Below are 19,739 nucleotides of genomic sequence, written 5' to 3'. Positions count from 1 at the left end.
TCATGCTGGTCGCACAATCCTCTTGTTGGCTCTGTCTAATCGGGTTTTGGATGGTGTGTGTATTAAGAGGGTGTGTCTGTGTGTGTGTGCGTGTACTGCCATGTGTATGAGGCGACGTGTAAGAGGGCTTCTGTGAATATGCACTGCATGTTTAGAGTGGCTAATGTGGTGTGCCTGTGTTTCTGCTCCGCTCTGTCTGTGGGTGGAATCCCATCTGCAATCCGCCCGAGAGTTGCCCTTCGAGAAACAACTGTGAGTCAGGAGCTGGATGCACGCGCACACGCTACATTCCAGCTAACCTAGTCCACCGGGAGACACTGTGCTTGGTGTATTATTCATTCCTTTGTTTGACTGGAAAGTGACAGGCAGATGATGTGCCACCAAAACAGCACCGGGTCGCATTAGTAAGTACATTAAAGGGACATTTCACCGGTGCCCTACCTATAGTGTCTGTTGAAATTAACGCATCCCGTGTGCCATCAGAAGTGGGAATTTCCTCGCACGACGCAAATACAAGTGATTCTGCATGTCACTGGGAGAAACGGGTCATCTGCATTTCCTGGTTGCAAGCGCCTCTTCTTTTAATGAGGAATCTTGAGTAGAGATTGTTTCACAATCTCAAAAAGAATAGTTGGCTAGCTAGCTCGTAAGAACGTGTAAAACCTTGTAATGCCCCGATTTTGAAAAGCATGCATTCGAGGGTGGGAACTAGGCTCCGATCAGACTGTCGTCTTTTCAAAGCCGGAGAAAGTTTGCCAACCTGGTTGTCCAGTAATGTCTGTGCCAATAGGAACATTGTTTAGACAAGTGCAATGGCTCTATTGGACACGGACAACCATATCTACATAGTGCGATTGAGCAATCAGCAAAACACAAACACAATCATTGCTACAAGACATGATTAATTTTTAGATTAGACACTGGGCTCAAACAACTAATAACGTCATTGCTTGAAGATCGCTGTTTGAATTTTCCAAACTACTGTCTGTGCATAGTCATGTCTGAAACATCTCAGATCACTCATAATAATGCAGGGAGTCTGAAAAAAACACCCCAAATAGTGTTTTTCCGCATAAAAGACCAGTAGCCTAACTCAGTAGTATGTAACTATTGACAGTGTATCAGTCACAATCGATCAATGTTTATGAATAGTATAATACATGTGAATTATATGTGAAGACATACATGAACATATGCTGTTATGTTCTTTATAGGTATGTATGCTAAGCACATTATTATTCACTGCAATGACCTGGGAGCAATTAGTATTTACAATCTCGCTCAGAGGGACAAAACGACAGGTGTTTTCACCTTGTCAGCTCAGGGATAAGAACCAATGACCTCTAGTTTACTGACCCAACACTGTTGACCAGGCTAGAGTGTCCTGCCGCTCCAGGGTATAAAATACAAGTGATCAATACAACATCAGGTTTTTTATTGTGCACTCGTCTACCACCACATAGCACCAGACAAAGGAGAGCAACAAATTATACCACAGATGTCTTCTTAGTCCCTTTAGGGCATGAGGGCCAGAAGGGAATACGTTTCCATTTGGGATGCAGTGTGTTATAGGGTTCCCTGTCTTGCTTAACTATGAATGAGGTTGGTTCATGGGAATATTTTTCACAAGCTGAATCTTCCATTACTCACCGATTTTCGCTTCCACTGAAAAAGGGACTGAGGCAATATTGTGATTAATTCTTATAAATATTGAGACAGAAATAAGAAAAGGAGAGGGATTGAAAGACAAAGAGAGACAGATGCAAATAAATTCATAGCCACGGGTTCATTTTAGAGAAGGGGGGGTGGGGGGTTGGTGACAGAGCTGCACTTGAAAATGTTTTACTTTAGGAAAATAACTTTCTAATATAAGCACTTCTATTTAAATACATTATAGCATCATTACAACATTTTCTGACTGTGATTTGGGCATGCATTTGAGTAGGCTTATAACTAAGAGTTAAATTGTCTTAAGATGCTCTGGGCTCCATTATGCAATTGTGGTGTTTCTACACATTCAAAGCCACAAGAGAAGGATTATATAGCATAGGCATTTCTTATATATATTTTATCCAATGTCTTGGATAAATTGTTATATTTCATTTTGTATACACTCAATTCCCAGTTAATTCCGTAACCTGATAGCTTATTGCTCCTAACACCCACTGGGTCCATCCTAACTCTGTTTCTCAACTCCACAATATAAGGTGTTTGGTTGCCATGACTGATGCATGGTGGTTGTATGTACTTCAAATCAGAATAAGTGTTTATGTACAAGGATCAACTGACATCAACCCAATACTGTCGGTGATACACATCCACAGACTCATCAACCCATGGCAAACTGCATCCCAAATTACATCCAATTCTTTAGATCACTGTAAATCTGGGCTCTTGGAAATAGGAAATAGTGTATATATGTAGATGTATATGGTGTATATAGGACTCAGACCGTCTCTTATGGATGACTAATGTCGGACACTAAAATCTTAAATTGGTGATTTGGTACTTGAAATTATCTCTGTCACTATTGCAAGGGCGTAGAAGCATGGTGCGGCATACAGTCACACCCAGAATGCACTCCTTCCCCCTATAAAATAATAAATAACCAATGAGCGGAATTGGTAAAAAAAAAAAAGTCTTTAAATAATCATTCTTAAACAAAAATAATAATATCATCATAATTGGCACAATGCTTTTATTTTGGAGACGCAATTCTTGTTCTTGAACTTTTATTTTGGAATGGACTCTGCTGATGGTACCTAGCTTCTCTGCCCCCACCATCGCAACGACTGACTGCTTGTTTCGCTCAGTTTGGGCCACGCTAAGTGATTATGCTAAATTGCTTGGATGACTTATGGGAAAGTACTGTACCGCACAGGAGTTTGTTATTGGCACATAGAGTAAAACGTGTAAATATATTTTAACAGCCACGTTAGAACGACAAATCTGCAAACCTCCTAGCTAAATATGGATATTACTTTGTTTGCTAGGTACAGTCATTCTCAATTTTGCCAACAACACCTAAGAAGAAAATAGGAGTGCTAAGGATTCCCTGCAAACAAAACCCATCATCCCCGGCAAGTTGGAGTGCTTTCATTCTAAATCATTTGAATTGCATCTAGATAAATAAAGGTCATGTTACATGTGTTAAGAGTTTGGTGCTGCCATGATCATGGCAGACGTGAGTAGGTAGTTAGGCAGGCAGGCAGACACCAGTTCATGTGGAATAAAGCCTCGCCAAGCTCATCAGACGATCTATCGTTGAGTGAATCTCTCTGATTGATCTAATATGAACTTTGATGAATCTTTGATGTGTTGTATGTGTCAACTCTACACAGGAGAGAGGCAGCCATGATGGTGGCCACTGACAGAAAGAGGCTTTCAAGGAGCTGGAGACAAAAGCCAGTGAACAGGTACGATGATGAGCGCCTCGCCTAGTTTATGATGCTTTTAGTCAAATGATCTGTCATGGTATGAATTAGTCTCAATTGTTGGACAACATGAAGGAATACTTTGATTCTGCAGTCTAATGTTGAACAGGCTGGTGGCTACCGTAAACTAAAGACTGGACAAGGTGATCAATGACATCACCCGTTTGTGTACTGGGCAGCATCTCAGTGGCCTATTTCCACTCCTCAAAAAAAGATGAGTTGAAGATAAGCAATTTCATTTGGCCTAAGAAGTATCAAGGAACATGTCCCTACCAATGTCAAACTCACTCTTACGTCGCTGCGTGATTGTGTAGCCTACTTGGAGTAAATGAGACGGAGAGGGGAAGGGGGAGAAGAAAGGAGGGAGGGAGGAGCGGAAGACAAAGAGATTACGATCAAACAAGACGTATTGTTCTCTGAAGTTACCAGATGGAAAATAGGCAAATTGGAATGAAAATATAAAGTGGGCTTAAGGGTTCAAAACAGACCTGACAACCTGTACACATTGTGGATAGCTTAGTTGCATGCAGCATGTCGGAGTGCACTGGTAGATACATTTTGATGCAAGATTTTTTTTTTTTTTTTTTTTTAATGTTTATTAAGCTTTTGCCTTGCATCAGTGGGAAGTGTGTAGGTAAATTCACAGAGGAAACGAGGCTTGGGAAAAAAACTATTAAACAACCTTCATAACATGTCATGCATAACCTATGTGCTCCATTGTATGGCCAAGCCCAGACAACTGTGGTTAAATAAATTGACATGTTTGTGTCATCACTTTCAGATGTGTCATCACTTTCAGCAATTTTCAGATGGTTACACTATATAAAAGACCATGTAGATCGGGGCCTCCAACCTTTTCAGGCGTACGAGGTAACTGTACGAGGTTCTGTAACTGTACGAGGTAACTGTATGAGGTAACTGTACAAGGTTCTGTAACTGTATGAGGTAACTGTATGAGATGACTAACTAGTCGCAAGGCAATCAACTTCTTGTGCTTTCAATAATTTACATTATTTTCTTCCCAGCATCTTTTCCATAGGTCTCTACTGTAAGAGAAAGTATTTTTTCTGCCAATATACCTGGTCCAATACGGGTTCATAAACTACACTAAAGTGGGTCCTATAAAATGTGTTCATTTTCTCAACGAACAAAATATTGTTTAACATTTATTCTTAGTTGTATTTTTACTAGTTTGTGGTTATCTGGGCGATTTAACTATGTGATTGTTTCAGTTATAGAGCAACTCCAATATTGGAGTCCTTTTCAATGATTCAATCACATCAGAATAAAGGAAATCTAGGTCTCGCCTGTGTAATTGTTTTCCAGTGTAATTGTCCTTTAATAAAGAATCTTTACGACGCGCTTCGTGGGAAAAGGAAATGTGTGCGACTTTGATGAATCTGTTGTCTACTGCTGCTCTGATTTTAATACAAATAACACTTAACATGTTCTTTTTCATAATGTGCGGCGACAAATTGTGACAGAATTGTATGTCAATGGGCAGGTTTATTATGTCACCAGACATGTAAATCACATTGGACATATTGGTAAATAGAGCAGCATTTAAATATCCCTTTCATTGCTGGTTTAAAGACAACCCTTTGTGTGTGCGTGCGTGCGTGCGTGTTGCGTGCGTGTGTGCGTGTGCGTAGCATATGTGCTAACATCTCGTTTCGTGACTTGTTATTCCATTTCTCCCTGTTACCATTATTTATGAGATCGGCTCATGATTTGGTTTTACATACACTCTTAGATACACTCTTACATACACTCTTAGATACACTCTTACATACACTCTTAGAACTCTAGCCGGGAATACATTTAATCATAATGTGTTTGTTTTTTTTACTGCTGGAAGCAAACAATTTTCATTTAGCTTTTGTGGCGTATGACTCAGCATTACACAGGAACAGTACTGTGAGTGAGCAAACAAGCACTGGCTTTGGACGAGATCTAATGAAATTACAGTGTTTTGTGGGAATGTAAGAGGAGGAAAGAAGGCTATGGAGGGTAACCATTTGTATTGCGTGAGATATGACGTGTACGGGCCATCAAGCAAAGTGGATCACAGGAAATTCAACTCGAAAAGCACAGGAAACAGGATTTGAATTTTTATTTCTGGGTAGAAATAGATTTTATTACAATTCATGCAATATTTTGAAAAACTTTTATTTCTTACAGAAATTTGTAGAAGTGATTGCTTTGGTGATTGTAAATAACTAGCTTTGACTGATCATGGTTTGTTTCTTACAAAAGGGCCAAAACTATCTACAGTACCATATGGTATATTGCTTACCAGGCTGTCCGTGATCCAGTCAAACTCAACACTCATGTCCTGTTTACGTGAACATCAATCCCTTACAGCACACACTGACCCCAGAGAGTCCAGATAATCCCATCCCATTCAAGGCTTTGAACTCTTGCAGGACTGGCAGGTAAGAGTGGAAAAGTTAGCAGGAAGGAGAAGAGGAGACTGTCCTCACTTTGCAGGGTTTAGTGGTTTAGTGTCCTGTGTGCATACCTGATGTGTCTTTGTCTGTTTAAACCCTATGAAAGGCAGAGGGGTTTGCACGCTGATCTTTCGCATCAACCATCACTGCACTACAGACTGCAAATAATCGATACGTATCATTTTGAATGGTGTGACCAGGACCTTGTGACTACAGAGAGAGGTTAGTACTTTTCGCAAGTAATCCCAGTGCCTATAGGTAATTTACCCTGCCTTGACATTTTTGTCACATCTTGTTATAACAGTCAGTTTAATGCATTTAAAATTAGGATTCCCCCCCAAGTATCTAACCACCATACTCCTCCCCTTTAAGGGGTAATGGCTTTCATGTTTGTGAAATTAAATTATATATTAAAAATATTAAACGGAAATATTCGATAAGCCTTCAGCCCCAAAGTTAATTGGCTTCCACCTGTATTGAATTGTAGTGATTTTTAAGGTTAGTGGTTACGCCTAAGCTAATTCAGGATTGCTGCCATTTTCTAAAGTTAGGGTGAAAGTTGCAGGAGAGAAGGAAGCCATGTAAACCTCATTACGTTTGAAAAGGGTTGCTACATAAAGTTCTCGTGTCGTGTGTAGGACACTACGTGAAACTCCATTGTTTGCGTGAGTGTCATTCTCTCAAGCTTTTGTGAACGAGTCCTTGGACGTTTCAGGAGTCAACGCCGCAGTGCGTGTTCAAATCCCGCCCGCTGCTCTTTCAGCGAAAACTCCCGCTCATATTTTCCATCTTTCCATTTCAATTCATAGAAATGTGTGTTCAAAGCGAATGAGTGAACTCAGTTTAACATGTGTGTTTGTGGGCAGCCCTGCTCTTGTCTCAAGGTGCCGGTAGAGTTTGGGTAATAGAGTCTTATCGATCGATTCCGACTGCATGATGTACAGTTAAGACAATGAATGAGAAAGCTATATGCTCTAGGCTGAAATGATGGACACAGTCATATACCATGATTTATTGCTGAAATTAAGCTTCTTGTTAAATATTGTTCTTTGGCATCGAATGTTCATTATGGATAGTTGGCGGACAGGAACGGAGGTGATGTATGTGAAGCCAAGAGAAGAAGTTAGTGGAAGCTTTTGTACTTTGAGTCATACCAAAGAGTGAGTGATTTCTACAGGAGCACAGCCAAGTCAGGGCATTTGTGTAGAGTTAGAACAGGAAGCAATTCTGAAAAAGCGTAGTGAGAAAGTACCGGTCCCTTTCTATGATAATACCTTTAGTTTTTGTCCAGAATGTATGCATAAAAGAAAAATGGGGAAAAAATAAGATGGTGATATACTTTAAATTTGTTAATAGGCACAGCTGAACTCTGACGGTCTAAATAACTGATCTGATTTAAACTGAAACCCTATGTGGTGAAATAGTGTTGTGGCTGGACTGGTTTGCATTCCCATATGTCAAAAAAGAATGGCTTCCAAGGACGAGAAAAGTCATACCCATTTTGCAATTGGTAAAACTTAGTGGAATTACCGGTACAGACGCAATAAAGACAGAGGCCACTAAAGCAGGGAGTAATGGCCCAGGCCAGTGGATAGGCCCCAAGAAAGGCAAAGGAAAGAGTTCTTCCAGCCATCTTCAGTACCTCCCTTTGTTTCGTCACACAGGTTTGTAGTTCACCAGCTTGCAAACATAGCGCATATTTAACTGATACTTCTTTGAACATGAAACATTTTAATGGCGTGTTGGTTGATGACGTCAGACGCAGCCATTGTGCAATTGGGCTGTACTATGCTGGCAATACTCGGCCCTCATTCAGGTTGGTTGCGGTTGGTGGATGTCTCTTTGGTTGATGCCTGGCAATGTGGGTGGGTTGATTTTCTGCCTGTTGGGCCCAGTCCCGGGCCTCCCCCTGGGAGGGCCACAGTGTCGCCGGACCCCCCCGTCTCAGTCCCAAGGTCTTACACCCACTAAGTTCTCCTTCTCCTCTATAAATTGTTGTTGATATGAGGAATGCATTTTGCATTTATGCATTTATAAATTATTCCAATTGGACTCTTAATATCTCACCCGGCACAGCCAGAAGAGGACTGGTCACCCCTCTGAGCCTGGGTCCTCTCTGGGTTTCTTCCTAAATTTCGGCCTTCTTAGGGAGTTTTTCCTAGCCAATGAAATTCAACACTATTGTTGTTTGCTCCTTGGGGTTTAAGGCTGGGTGTTTCTGTAAAAGCACTTTGTGACAACTGCTGTTGTAAAAATTGCAATGCATTTGATTGATTGATTGATTATCTGGCCCTCTCTACGATGTCTGATGCTTCAGTCCGTTGAAACGTCTGAATCAAATGTGAGCTTGTAATACCCACTTAGTTGAAAACCCTTGTGTGGTACTACAGGGAGAGGATGTATTGGCTGGTGGGGATCATACTAACATATTTATATTGTCTTTATATTCTATCTGCTTTAATCCAAGCTGTTAATGTGTTTTGTGATAGTAGCCCGTCTTGCTCAACCCTGGTAGTAAATAATGCATGTTGGGTATTATGTTGAAGTCCTTCCTGTGTCCGAGGCTACATCCTATATGACTCCCTGGGCCCTGGTCTAAAGTGGTGCTCTATCAAGGTAATGCGGTCTCATTTGAGAACTACCACCAGGGATCTACTTGAAGACTGTACGGCACTAGGGCAAGTCTGAAGGAATATGAAGGACCAGGACTCAGAGGGGGTTTGCTTAACAGGGCGACACTGAAATGAAATAGAAGGTCTGGCTGTGGCTTTCATGCCTCCTTTACATCCTCATCCTTCACCCCATCTCTCACAGACAGACTTTCAGGGAGGGAACGGAGCGAAGGATTTAGGGAGGAATGGAGGGAGGTATGTAGAGAAAAAGAGTGGAGGGAGTTAGACCTGAAAGAGACAATTTTATATCTCCAAAACCATTGGGACGGCCCCAAAACACCTCTGTAAAGATTTACTGTATTTATCAATTTAAGAGGAGTGGAGTGGAGTGGAGCAAAACCTCACGAAAGAGTGCACACACATACACCTACACACAAACACACACACTAACACACACACACACAAACATCGTGGATGGGGAGGGAGACAACATGATGAGGGTCCAAAGAGGTGTTCGTGCATCGCCTGCAAATCAGAGTTAGCAGTCAGAAGCCACTTGGAAAAAGGACAGAAGGAGAAACACAAATACACACACAGATTTGGTTTTGGCGACGTGGAATCCGTCAGGCTAGCACCTGCCAAAACAGATGATGAAACGAAATCCTACTGATGAGAATCCACAAGGAAAGTGCCAGGGCTTTCTCCGGGTCAGACTTTATTCGCTTGGTACATTTACCTAGATGTTGTGGTACCCAGACTTTTGCTTGGTTTTAATGGTACCACCAGGGTGCCCGAAAATGGCACATCATTTTGTCCAGTGTGTACACATTACCAAGGATGGCAAACACTGGAGCGCTTCTATATATGGAATAAGAGACCATTGGGACCTTAATGTCTCTGATGTACTCGCAGCGCCCTCCCACACAGCGCGGCATTTCATTTCAGGCCGTATGAGCGGTCTGGTATGTTAATGGACAGTTGAGTGACCACAACAGGCCTCGCTGCGAAGTCGCTCGGACGGCGAAATGAGGGCAAGACGAGGACATATTTAAGCATGAGGACGATGATAACATCCCAGGCCGGAGTCCGACCAATGAATGTCCACGTCTGTCGTCGGTTAGGGAACGGCGGGGGCGGGGGACAAGTTATCTAGAATCACAACGGCATATGCACACGCACAGACATAAATGCGGTCAGACATCCACAACCAGACACGCACACAGACACTCATTCTGTCGCCTGCTGACACTGCACCGACCAGGGGCTCGTGTCACGCTGGAGAGGAGAAGCACGTCCTTCCTGTCCGTATTGTCTTTCCTCTGTTGCGTCTCATAAACATTTCTTCTCCAGGTTTTGAGAATAACCTCTGGACGTGCTCAGAATGACTCTGTTCCAGGTCCCTGGTTGACAATCGGACATTGGGTTATAAGGTACCATTTGTTATTCAGCCTCAGTTGCATCTGTTGATGAAATGAAATCAGCCTCAAGGCAAGAAAAACGGGAAAGCGTAAAATGTACGAAGAATTGGATGGAAAAAGGGATCCCTTTTAGGAGTTGTATTTGGTACGAGTGTAGAAGGTGCCAATCCGGGGCCCCCTATGGCAAGGGGCCCCACGAGGAGTTAGGGGGCCCGTGTGTGCTTCGGCTCCAAAAAAGGACCAGGTGAAGGAGATGCGCATCATCCGTCTGTCCACGCACGTCAAACAAGCCGAGGATTCGGCATCATCAGCATGTCGGTTTTTATTCTTGCATGGGGTTCCACCGAAACTGACTGGCAGTCCTGAGGAAATGGAACTTGGCTGGTGTTGGGATATAAAATCTCTCATGATACACAGAGAGGACTTTTTTTTTCGGCAGGGAGAGAAGTCAGGAAAATGTTGAGGTTGTTAAACAGTTCATTTGATCAACTGAGGACATTTAAGGATTTCAGGTAAATTTTATTCTGAGTTTGTGTGGCAAACATACAGCATAAATTGTTGTTAAATTCCAGTCCTGGATGGCCAGCACACTTGTGGTTTTAGTTTCTATGTGGTAGTTAATTACACTCACGTTGTGTCCATGTTCGGAATCAGTCCTTTAATAGAAGTGAGAAAAACCAGTGGAGTTTTGGGCCTCTGGGATAACAGAGTAGATATGCTCTGGAGTTTATAATAGACCTAGGTAGGTGTTGAGCTCATTAGCTTTTGGCAGGAGTGCGTTCACTGTTCTATAAAAGAGGTCGCAAAATTGTAATAGACTGCCACTCCTGAAGGCACACAGTATTCAGCAATACATCACCTCTGTTAGCTTTCTATACCGTATAATGACCACGGCTAGACAATGTTCCGTGCCTGTACAGCTGTTGTCTACACATTTTATAAAATACTAGCTATACATTTTTTTTTTATATTCGCCTGAATGTGGTTGAGTTGGAGTGACTGTGTCAACGAGAGCTCTCATTGTGTTGCATTATGGTCCTTGGAGCCGGATCGGGGGGGAAATTACCTTGGAGATCTGTCTGGCTGGGCTAATGAGACAGAGTCCTAGACAGCCAACTCAATGGAGGCTGTAATGCAGTGGGTGCGTTGTCCGCCCACCCAGGGAGTCTGTGTCATTAAGTCCAACTATACACCAAGCAGGAGCTTTTCAGCTAACAGTGTGGGTCGGAACGGCCAACTCCTCACCTCCTCACAACTCCTCACCTCCTCACAACTCCCAGCCATTCCTGGACTTGTACTGACTGTTGGCTTATTTTTAATAACAGATCTAATCTCCTCAGAAATGATCTCCCGCTGAATGAGGAAAACTCCTTCACATCCTCGTTTCTTGACTTCTAATTCTGCAATGGGCTTGAACTTCGTTCGGATGAGTTTTGTGTTTACTCTGGAGTTTCTCAGTAAATCTGTCGCTCTCATGATAGTTCTTCCCTCTTCAGCTGGCTGATTGGGAGATTTATTTATTTATTTATTTATTTATATATATATATATAATATATATATTTATTAATTTTTTACAATTAAAGAGACTAAATTATTCCATCATCATTAGCCACCCTGTGATTACCATCTGATTGTCTACTCTAGAGTCACATTAGAACATGTTAGTTGAAAAAATGCGTCCAGTGGAGTTGTTGTTTTTGTTAGATTACAGTGGTTCACTTCTGGAGAGGCTGTGGTGTAACTGTTGCACTGAAAGACCTAAATCAACAGCTAGTCTAACAAACCGACAAACAATCAATGTCTCGATGATGGCTTGATTAGCTGATTCAGACGTGCTTTTGTTGAGTGTGCACCGCTTCCCAAAATGTCACAGTGAGTGCTGGCTTTTGTTCCGGCCAAGCAGCACTGACAGACCTGATTTGATTAAATAACCAATATTATTCTTCATGGCTAGCTGATTAGCCAATGATGCGCTCTGGCTACTTGGAATTAAGTAACGCATAGACCTCAACACAGGATATATTTTTGTCCCAGTAGTTGTGAATTTACCGGCAGGAAGGGGCACCAGGATCAGCATGGTTCACCTGGAGCCTGTAATGGATCAGTTTGGTCTTTCAGTAACAGGACGTCAGTGGTTATGGACTCCATTTATTGATCCCAGTTTTTTTCTATATTTGAATGTAATGTAAATGGTATGGGTTACACTGAGACAAAGGTTTCAGTAAAACAACAGAACATAAAATTCAATTTTCAGTTGCACTAGAGTCACCAGCGCATTTAATTTAAAATAATTTACAACCCCAATTCCAAAGAAGTTGGACAGTGCATAAAATGCTAATAAAATCAGAATGCATTTATGTGCAAATAATTTTATTTCTATATTTAATTGAAAGTGGTACAAAGACAACCTATTACTTGTTGAACCAGAGACATTTTATTGTTTTTGGAAAAATGTATGCCCATTTTGAATATAATGCCAGCAAAACGTTTCAAAAAAGTTGGGACATGGGCATGTTTATTACTGTGTTGCATCTCTTCTTCTTTTAACAATACTCTGTAATCGTTTGGGAACTGAGGCGACCGGTTGCTGATGTCTTGAAAGTGAAATGTTTTCCCATTCTTTTTTGCTATAGGATATCTGCTGCTCAGCAGTTCAGGGTCTCCTTTGTCATGTTTTTTGTTTCATAATGCACCAAATGTTTTCAATGGGTGACAGGTCAGGACTGCAGGAGCCATGCTATTGTTAAACGTGCAGAATGTGGTTTGGCATTGTTTTGCTGAAATAAGCAAGGCCTTCCCTGAAAAAGACGTTGTCTGGATGACAGCATATGTTGCTCTAAAACCTGTATATATTGTTCAGCATAAATGGTGTCTTCACAGATGTGCATGTTACCAATGCCTTGTGCACCAATACGCCCCCATACCATCACGGATGTTGGCTTTTGAACTGTTCACTTATAACAAAGCCAGATGGTCCCTTTACTTTTTAGTCCGAAGGATGTCTCTGTTGCGCATTTGTGCAATTGGGCTGTATGCCGCTAGCAATACTCTGCCCTCATTCAGGGGGGTTGCGGTTGGTGGGTGTCCCTTTGGTTGATGCCTGGCAATGTGGTTGGATTGATTTCCTGCCTGTTGGGCCCTGTCCGGGGCCTCCCCCGGGTAGGGCCACAGTGTCACCGGACCCCCCCGTCTCAGTTCCAAGGTGTTACGCTGCTATATTATTGTGCTGGGGGATATGAGGGATGTACTACTAACTTTTCTCAGTTTCCTCCAGTTTTACATTTTAGAAGGAGATGAGGTCCTGGTCCACACCTGCGGATTACCTGGTTTGGGGGGCCCGTTGCTGTCCCTGTCCTTGTCCACCTGGTCATACTTCTGACCTAGTCAGATAGACTCAAATAGACTCTGGATTTAGAATCAAATAGACTCTGGATTTAGCCCAGAGAAATTTATTTATTATTCCAATTGGACTCTTAATATCTCACCCGGCACAGCCAGAAGAGGACTGGTCACCCCTCTGAGCCTGGGTCCTCTAGGTTTCTTCCTAAAATTCGACCTTAGGGAGTTTTTCCTAGCCACTGAAATTCAACACTACTGTTGTTTGCTCCTTGGGGTTTAAGGCCGGGTGTCTCTCTAAAGCACTTTGTGACAACTGCTGTTGTAAAAAGGGCTTTATAAATAAATTTGATTGATTGATTGATGTGGTGTCCATGACTCCCAAAAATAATTTACATTTTTGATTTGTCAGATCACAGGACAGTTTGCCTCAGTCCATCTTAAGTGAGCTTGGCCCCAGAGAACGCAGCAGCATTTCTGGATTGTTTTTATATCTGGTTTCTTCTTTGCATGGTAGAGTTTTAACTTGCATTTGTGGATGCAGTGACAAACTGTGTTAACGGACAATGGTTTTTGGAATTGTTCCTGAGCCCATGCAGTGATTTCCACTACAGAATTGCTTCTGTTTTTAATGTAGTGCCGTCTGAGGGCCCAAAGATCACGGCCCATCCATGCTGGTTTTTGGCCTTGTCCCTTGCATACGGAAATGTCTCTAGATTCTATCAATCTTCTAATGATTTTATGTACCATAGTTTGAGATCCTCAAACTCTTTTAAATTTTACATTGATAAACGTTATTCTTAAATGATTTGCCCACTCAGTCTTTCACAGAGTGATGAACCCCTCCCCATCTTTACTTCTGAAAGACTCATCCTCACTGGGATGCTCTTTTCATACCCAACCATGTTACTGACATGTTGCCAATTGACCTATTTAGTTGTGAGATATTCCACCAGGTTCTTTTTTTTTGTTTTACACAACTTTTCCAGTCTTTTATTGCCCCTTTCCCAGCCTTTTTGAAACATGTTCCTAGCATTTTTGGCATTTTTTTTTTTCAGTTTTAACATTTGATATGTTGCCTTTGTACTATTTTCTACTGAATATAGGGTTTAAATCATTTGCGCATCTTTGCATTCTGTTTTTATTTCCATTTTACACAGCGTCCTAACTTTTTTGGAAAACGGGGTTGCAGTATTGACATATTTATGTTGCAGAAAACGCAGTAGAAGCCAGAAGGAAACTGAGTTTTTAACATTCATTAGACCCAGTATGTCTTAGTAAAACCTAATATGGTAACTTGTAAATCCAACACTGATTAATGAAGTTCGGTACAACAGGGGGTTTCTTTTAGCATGCTTTGTAAACATGTCACTCCCGTCCATGTAGAAAAGTCTCCCCCGCATGTTAATTTAACACACAATTATCCTAAAACTGTCTTCAGAGATATATTAAAGAGCACAGTGGTAGACAGGATCTAGCGGTTTCTATATAAATTTGTGACAAATGTAGTCTGTACTATTTCTAAAATAATGATCACTATTTCTGTAAAATAATCAGCAACACTAAAAAGAATCAGTCTGTCTCTGGGGCAAGACTGGCACGACAATCACATTGTTTAACCCATAGTTCTCTGTGTGTTTGTTCATCAGGTTTGTGAATCTACTGATAAGGCATTCATGGTATTACACTGCAATGGCCAATATTGCAGGGTTTTGTCCGAGGAACATGTTCTGAAAGCAAAATTGGTCACAAACCATGTCTAATTCAAGCCAGGGGAACACACTGGCCATAGCAGTTTTCAGCTGTGATGTTCACAGCCAGAGAGAGAGACAAATTAGTTTGTAGTGGTCAGCGGCTGCTTCCTAAAAAAGGTCTAAATCCAAAGGGACATGTCGACGTAATCTGAGGAAATGTGTATTCTTTGGGGATGCTAAATGTTAATATAAAATTGCTATATGGTCTATAATATCTGCATCTTAAAACAATTCCATATGTTAACTATGCAAAGAAAAGGAAGGGTAAAGAAAGACGACAACTTATCATCCAGTCAAATACCATAATATTTATCAAGATTTTCTGTGCTGTTGAAGGTAAACATTTTCATTTCAAAAGTAATTTAAGTCTGAATTGTGGTTCTTAGACAAAAAAAAAAAAAAAGAGTTGTTTCTGCACTAATAAGATATTGCTCTAGTAGGGGAGAGAAAATCTTTATCCCAAATGCTCCTTATTCCCAATGTCAAGGCTCCAGGCATTTGAGATGGGGAGAACAAGTTGAAAAGAAAGAGGGTGAATGAGAAAGCAATGAAAGATGGGCAAAGAAGATGGCTAAGAACGAAAGAGAAGAGGAAGTGAGAAGATGGCAAAAATAAAGAGCGAGCAATAAATCGAGAGAGCCTGAAATTGAGGCCAAAGTCGATTCCAGTGATCAGCCCAAAAAAAAGAGATGGCAGAGCTGGAGGGAATGCGAGAATGACAGAAGGGAAGCGATGGCAAAGCTGGAGGGAGATGGAGGAAAAAGAGATGGGAAGAGATTTGGCAGCATTAGAGGAAAAGAGAGGGAAAGAAGTGCAGAGGTCTACAGCCCAAGGTCCATCCTGACAGACAGGTAGCTAGTGATTTACTGCTGGCCGGATGGCTCCTGTGTTCTCATTGTCCCCATAGTCAATTATCTGCCACAGGCAGACCCACTCAATGGCCAGTCAGACACACTCATCACACACACGCACACACCCTGTCTCTCTGTTGTTGACAACTCTGGCTGCTCCGGGTTTATGACTCTAGACTCCACTGTGACGAATCAATCCTGCTATTCTCTCTGTCCCTTTTCATTACGAGCTCACCTTTCAATGGGGAGACATGACAAGATTATAAAGACACTGACACATCGCTTCAAACCGTTAGCCATGTGTCAGTGTCTCTGTAATGCATCATATTATATACTAAGCTGTTCTAGAAACGTGAACATGGTACAGTATGGGATAGTGAAAAGGGGCATCTGAATGATTGAAATAGATTGCTATGAGAGGGTCAGGATTTGGAATAAGTGTCTTGAGTGATTGGAAGATAATGGGAAAGGGTTGGACCTTTCAGTTGTGTGGTCGTTGGTTCGGAGTAGAAAGTAAAGTCTTACGACTCTGGTGGACAAAAGCTGGTGGACATTCACACGGTTTTTGGCTGGGAGGTCCATGGGGCAATGCAATGCAAAAGGGTAATGGATTGAATCCCAAGCAGATGATGTGAACAATCTGTTGTTTTGCCCTTGAACAAGACACTTAACCCTTAAGAGCCTGCTAAATTAGTAAAATGTAAAAAAAAGTACATTAAACATATACAGCTCTTAAAAATTGACCACTCCTAATTTTTCTTAAATCAGCATCTCTACATGTTTGGCAGCCCATTCCATTCCAGTGTCTGTTAAAATCCAACACAGACACACCTCATTTTACTTAATGAGGTACTGATTAGGTGATTACCTGAACCAAATCTAATTTAACAAGGAAACGTATAAAAACCACTGCTGTGGTCATCACTATCTTCTTGCAATATGACCAGCTGGATGGCAAAAATAGTGCAAGTAGTACCTCAAAGGTTATTTGAATAAAAAAAAACTATTCAGCATGACCAAAGAGTTGAAAAGAAAAGCTTTGAGTGAGGAAACACCTATTTTCACATACAAATTCATAATGGCCTGTCTAGGTTTTACCCCATAACCTGGTTCCAGATCTTATTGTACAGTTTTACCCTACTCTCTTGTCTTTGTCACAACAATCACATTGGAGAAATACAAACAGATCTGACAGGACAATCAGAGAGACAGAAAACATAATTATTTCAACATGGGTCTCCTCTACATATTTCAGCATGCTGATGACTTAAGGTGTATGCGCGAGGATACAATTTCGTGGACAAATGAAATGCTCCATAATAGTCACATGGTGTCCCAGGTCGGAAATAATCCTTTACCATGACAAGAGGATTCAAATTCCTGGGGATGTCAGCCACAACTGCCAGTGGTGTTTTTGAAACACCAGCATTGGTTAGGAAAAAATATTATTTGGATAATGATGTTTCACTTTAAGTACAGTACTATATTTTTCTGGTCAGTATATCTTCACACCTAGTATGTTATGGTTTTTCTGAGATGGAAAGAATATTTACAGGTGGGATTCTTTTCCAAAAGCTACTGATGTTTTTTCGCCTGCTGGTTACTTCCTAACTATAATGTTACTGTGGCAGCTGCTGCCAGCATTCAGTTGATTGGCTGCTCATAGAGAAACCCACTTCCTAGGTCAAAGGGCACAATTGAGGCGAGAGGAAAGCAATTTATTGTTTATACTGCAGCTGCAGGAACAAGTCAACAAGTCAATTACTCACAAAAGTATGCAGACAAACACACATAGACAACCACACACACACTTTATGTAATATGTATGCACATCCCTTTTGTTGCCACAGATTAATTTGAGAGACTGCTGTAGAGGGGAGATGTAGGGCTCTTATAGAGAGATTCTCTTTGGCTCGTTCGGTCTTGCTTTCATTCATACTGAATGTATTGTGTGGATGAGAGGCCACAGTTCCTACTGTATAACCTATCCTATTGATAATGTTGTATTGTTTTGTTTTATCACTTTGATGATATTTTCACAAGTAGGTGGTATAATTTCTCAACTTATGTACAATGCTCAAAACAAATCCCAGAAATTAATTTGTTTCAAAACTCTAAGCACATTTTCAACACGTACAGCTTTCACACAATCGCTAACAATGAAACTGTTCTTTGATTAATATACACAAACTTTTTGCAAAATTCCATATCACAAATGCTTAAACATTATTCACCTGTTTTACATAGTTTTTAGCAAAAACACTACTGTGTTTGTAAAGCACAGTTCTCACCACGTTCTCACGTAGAAAACATCACGATTCAATTTACCCAACTCAAACCATCACACTTCTGACGATCTCAAAAACGAACACGTTTAATTACTTATAATTATTCAACAAGAAATCAGGATGTTGGCGTGAATTAAAAGGGCCACAGGTAAGCTCACCTGTTTTGGAACAATGGATGACAACGACAGATTAAGAGAGCAAAAGTAATAGTGAGAAGAGGTGGACAAGGGAGATGAAGAACAATAGTGAGATTCATGACACTGTGCTTGACCTTGTCTTTTTACACGGCATAACCAGGAGAGGGGCTGGACTGAGGGTACAACCAAACCTGAGCCCTTTCACTGTTGAATCAACTATCCAGACTTTCATAAGAGACAGTAGGTAACATACTGTGCTATTGTGCCTACTCTGATTATTCTGCTGACTAGCCTTTTTTCTGTACTGTATATCAGTATGCATCACCATAGGCAGAACAGTACAGGAGAAGTACATGGACTTGAGACTTGTATTCTTATTCTAGTAAATACACTGTACATGACCACGACCTTGTATAATTTCTGAGGCCCAGGAACTAGCCATTGTGAACATGGTTGTTGAAAGCGACCGCATACGTTTGAAGATATCCGGTCACAAAGAAGAAGAGAATTGGATTTTTCCAGGTAAACAGAACATCAGAAAATATAGCCTGAGAAGTAGGTAAAAATCTCTGTCCCAGGTCAGGGACAGGAGGATGAAGCAGAATAAATATTCGTTTTAGGGACTGTAATGTTTTGCCGGTCTAAAAACACTTTTCCCCTCTTGTCTACTTGGGCTGAATGTCAAGTGAATTACAGTGCAAAACCTCCCAGAAAATGAACACTTATGGCATTTATGCATTTACGTCTTGGAAAGTTCATAAGAAATTTGGAACATTGTTATTGATTTATTAATACCATGTTGTGGTAGTGTTTTCAATTCCTCTCACCAGTGTGCCATGGACATTGAGTTGGGACTGTGTGCTTGATGCTATTGTATGATTTGTTCGAGGGACAAATGTAATTTCTATGCCAATATAGTTTTGAGTATAATGTTTAGTTTTGTGTCAGAAGTCTGTTATGTGGTCATTATGGTGTGAGTGTAATAAGTTTTGAGGAAATCTAGAACACATTCAGGAAAGTCTGTTATGCCTGCTCATAGGTTTTGCCACAGACACAATCCCTCTAAAGAAATGAGGACATCTAATGGAGAAGCACAATTGGATATAAATTGTGTTTAAGAGCAATTTTCGAATAAATTGCAATATATGTTGCACACGGTGAGCATTTTTGGCTCAAAGACAGTGGGTTGGATTCAAAACCATGCTTCTTCATTGCATGTGTTTTAGGGGCAACGGCCTGTACACCTGGTCCCCCTTAGTCACAAATAATTTTACATTTTGGCTACTGCGTTAATTGACTGTAAATTGTTTTTTTTAAAACCACTTGGTGGGGTTGGTCAGCTGGTATGCAATGAAGCTCACAGGTGGCAGTAAATACCCTCTTCACACATGTCCAATCAGAGCCAAACTAACACACACACACAAACATCCTCTTAACATCCCGCTTTTCATTAGGTTTT

General features: G+C 41.1%; 1 long non-coding RNA gene across 1 annotated transcript; it reads left to right on the top strand.

The window, feature by feature from the left end:
* The first annotated feature begins 3,340 nt into the window (after nucleotides 1-3,340).
* LOC109614962 lies at nucleotides 3,341-6,096 on the top strand. The gene is made up of 3 exons (XR_002195970.2): nucleotides 3,341-3,416; nucleotides 5,799-5,869; nucleotides 5,991-6,096. It is a non-coding gene; the product is annotated as an uncharacterized LOC109614962 (long non-coding RNA).
* Nucleotides 6,097-19,739: the final 13,643 nt, after the last annotated feature.

The sequence above is a fragment of the Esox lucius genome, chromosome 23 (assembly GCF_011004845.1).
Source record: "Esox lucius isolate fEsoLuc1 chromosome 23, fEsoLuc1.pri, whole genome shotgun sequence".
Taxonomy (NCBI): domain Eukaryota; kingdom Metazoa; phylum Chordata; class Actinopteri; order Esociformes; family Esocidae; genus Esox; species Esox lucius.
Note: the sequence above shows the minus strand (reverse complement) of the source record. Positions and strands in the feature narration are given on the sequence as shown.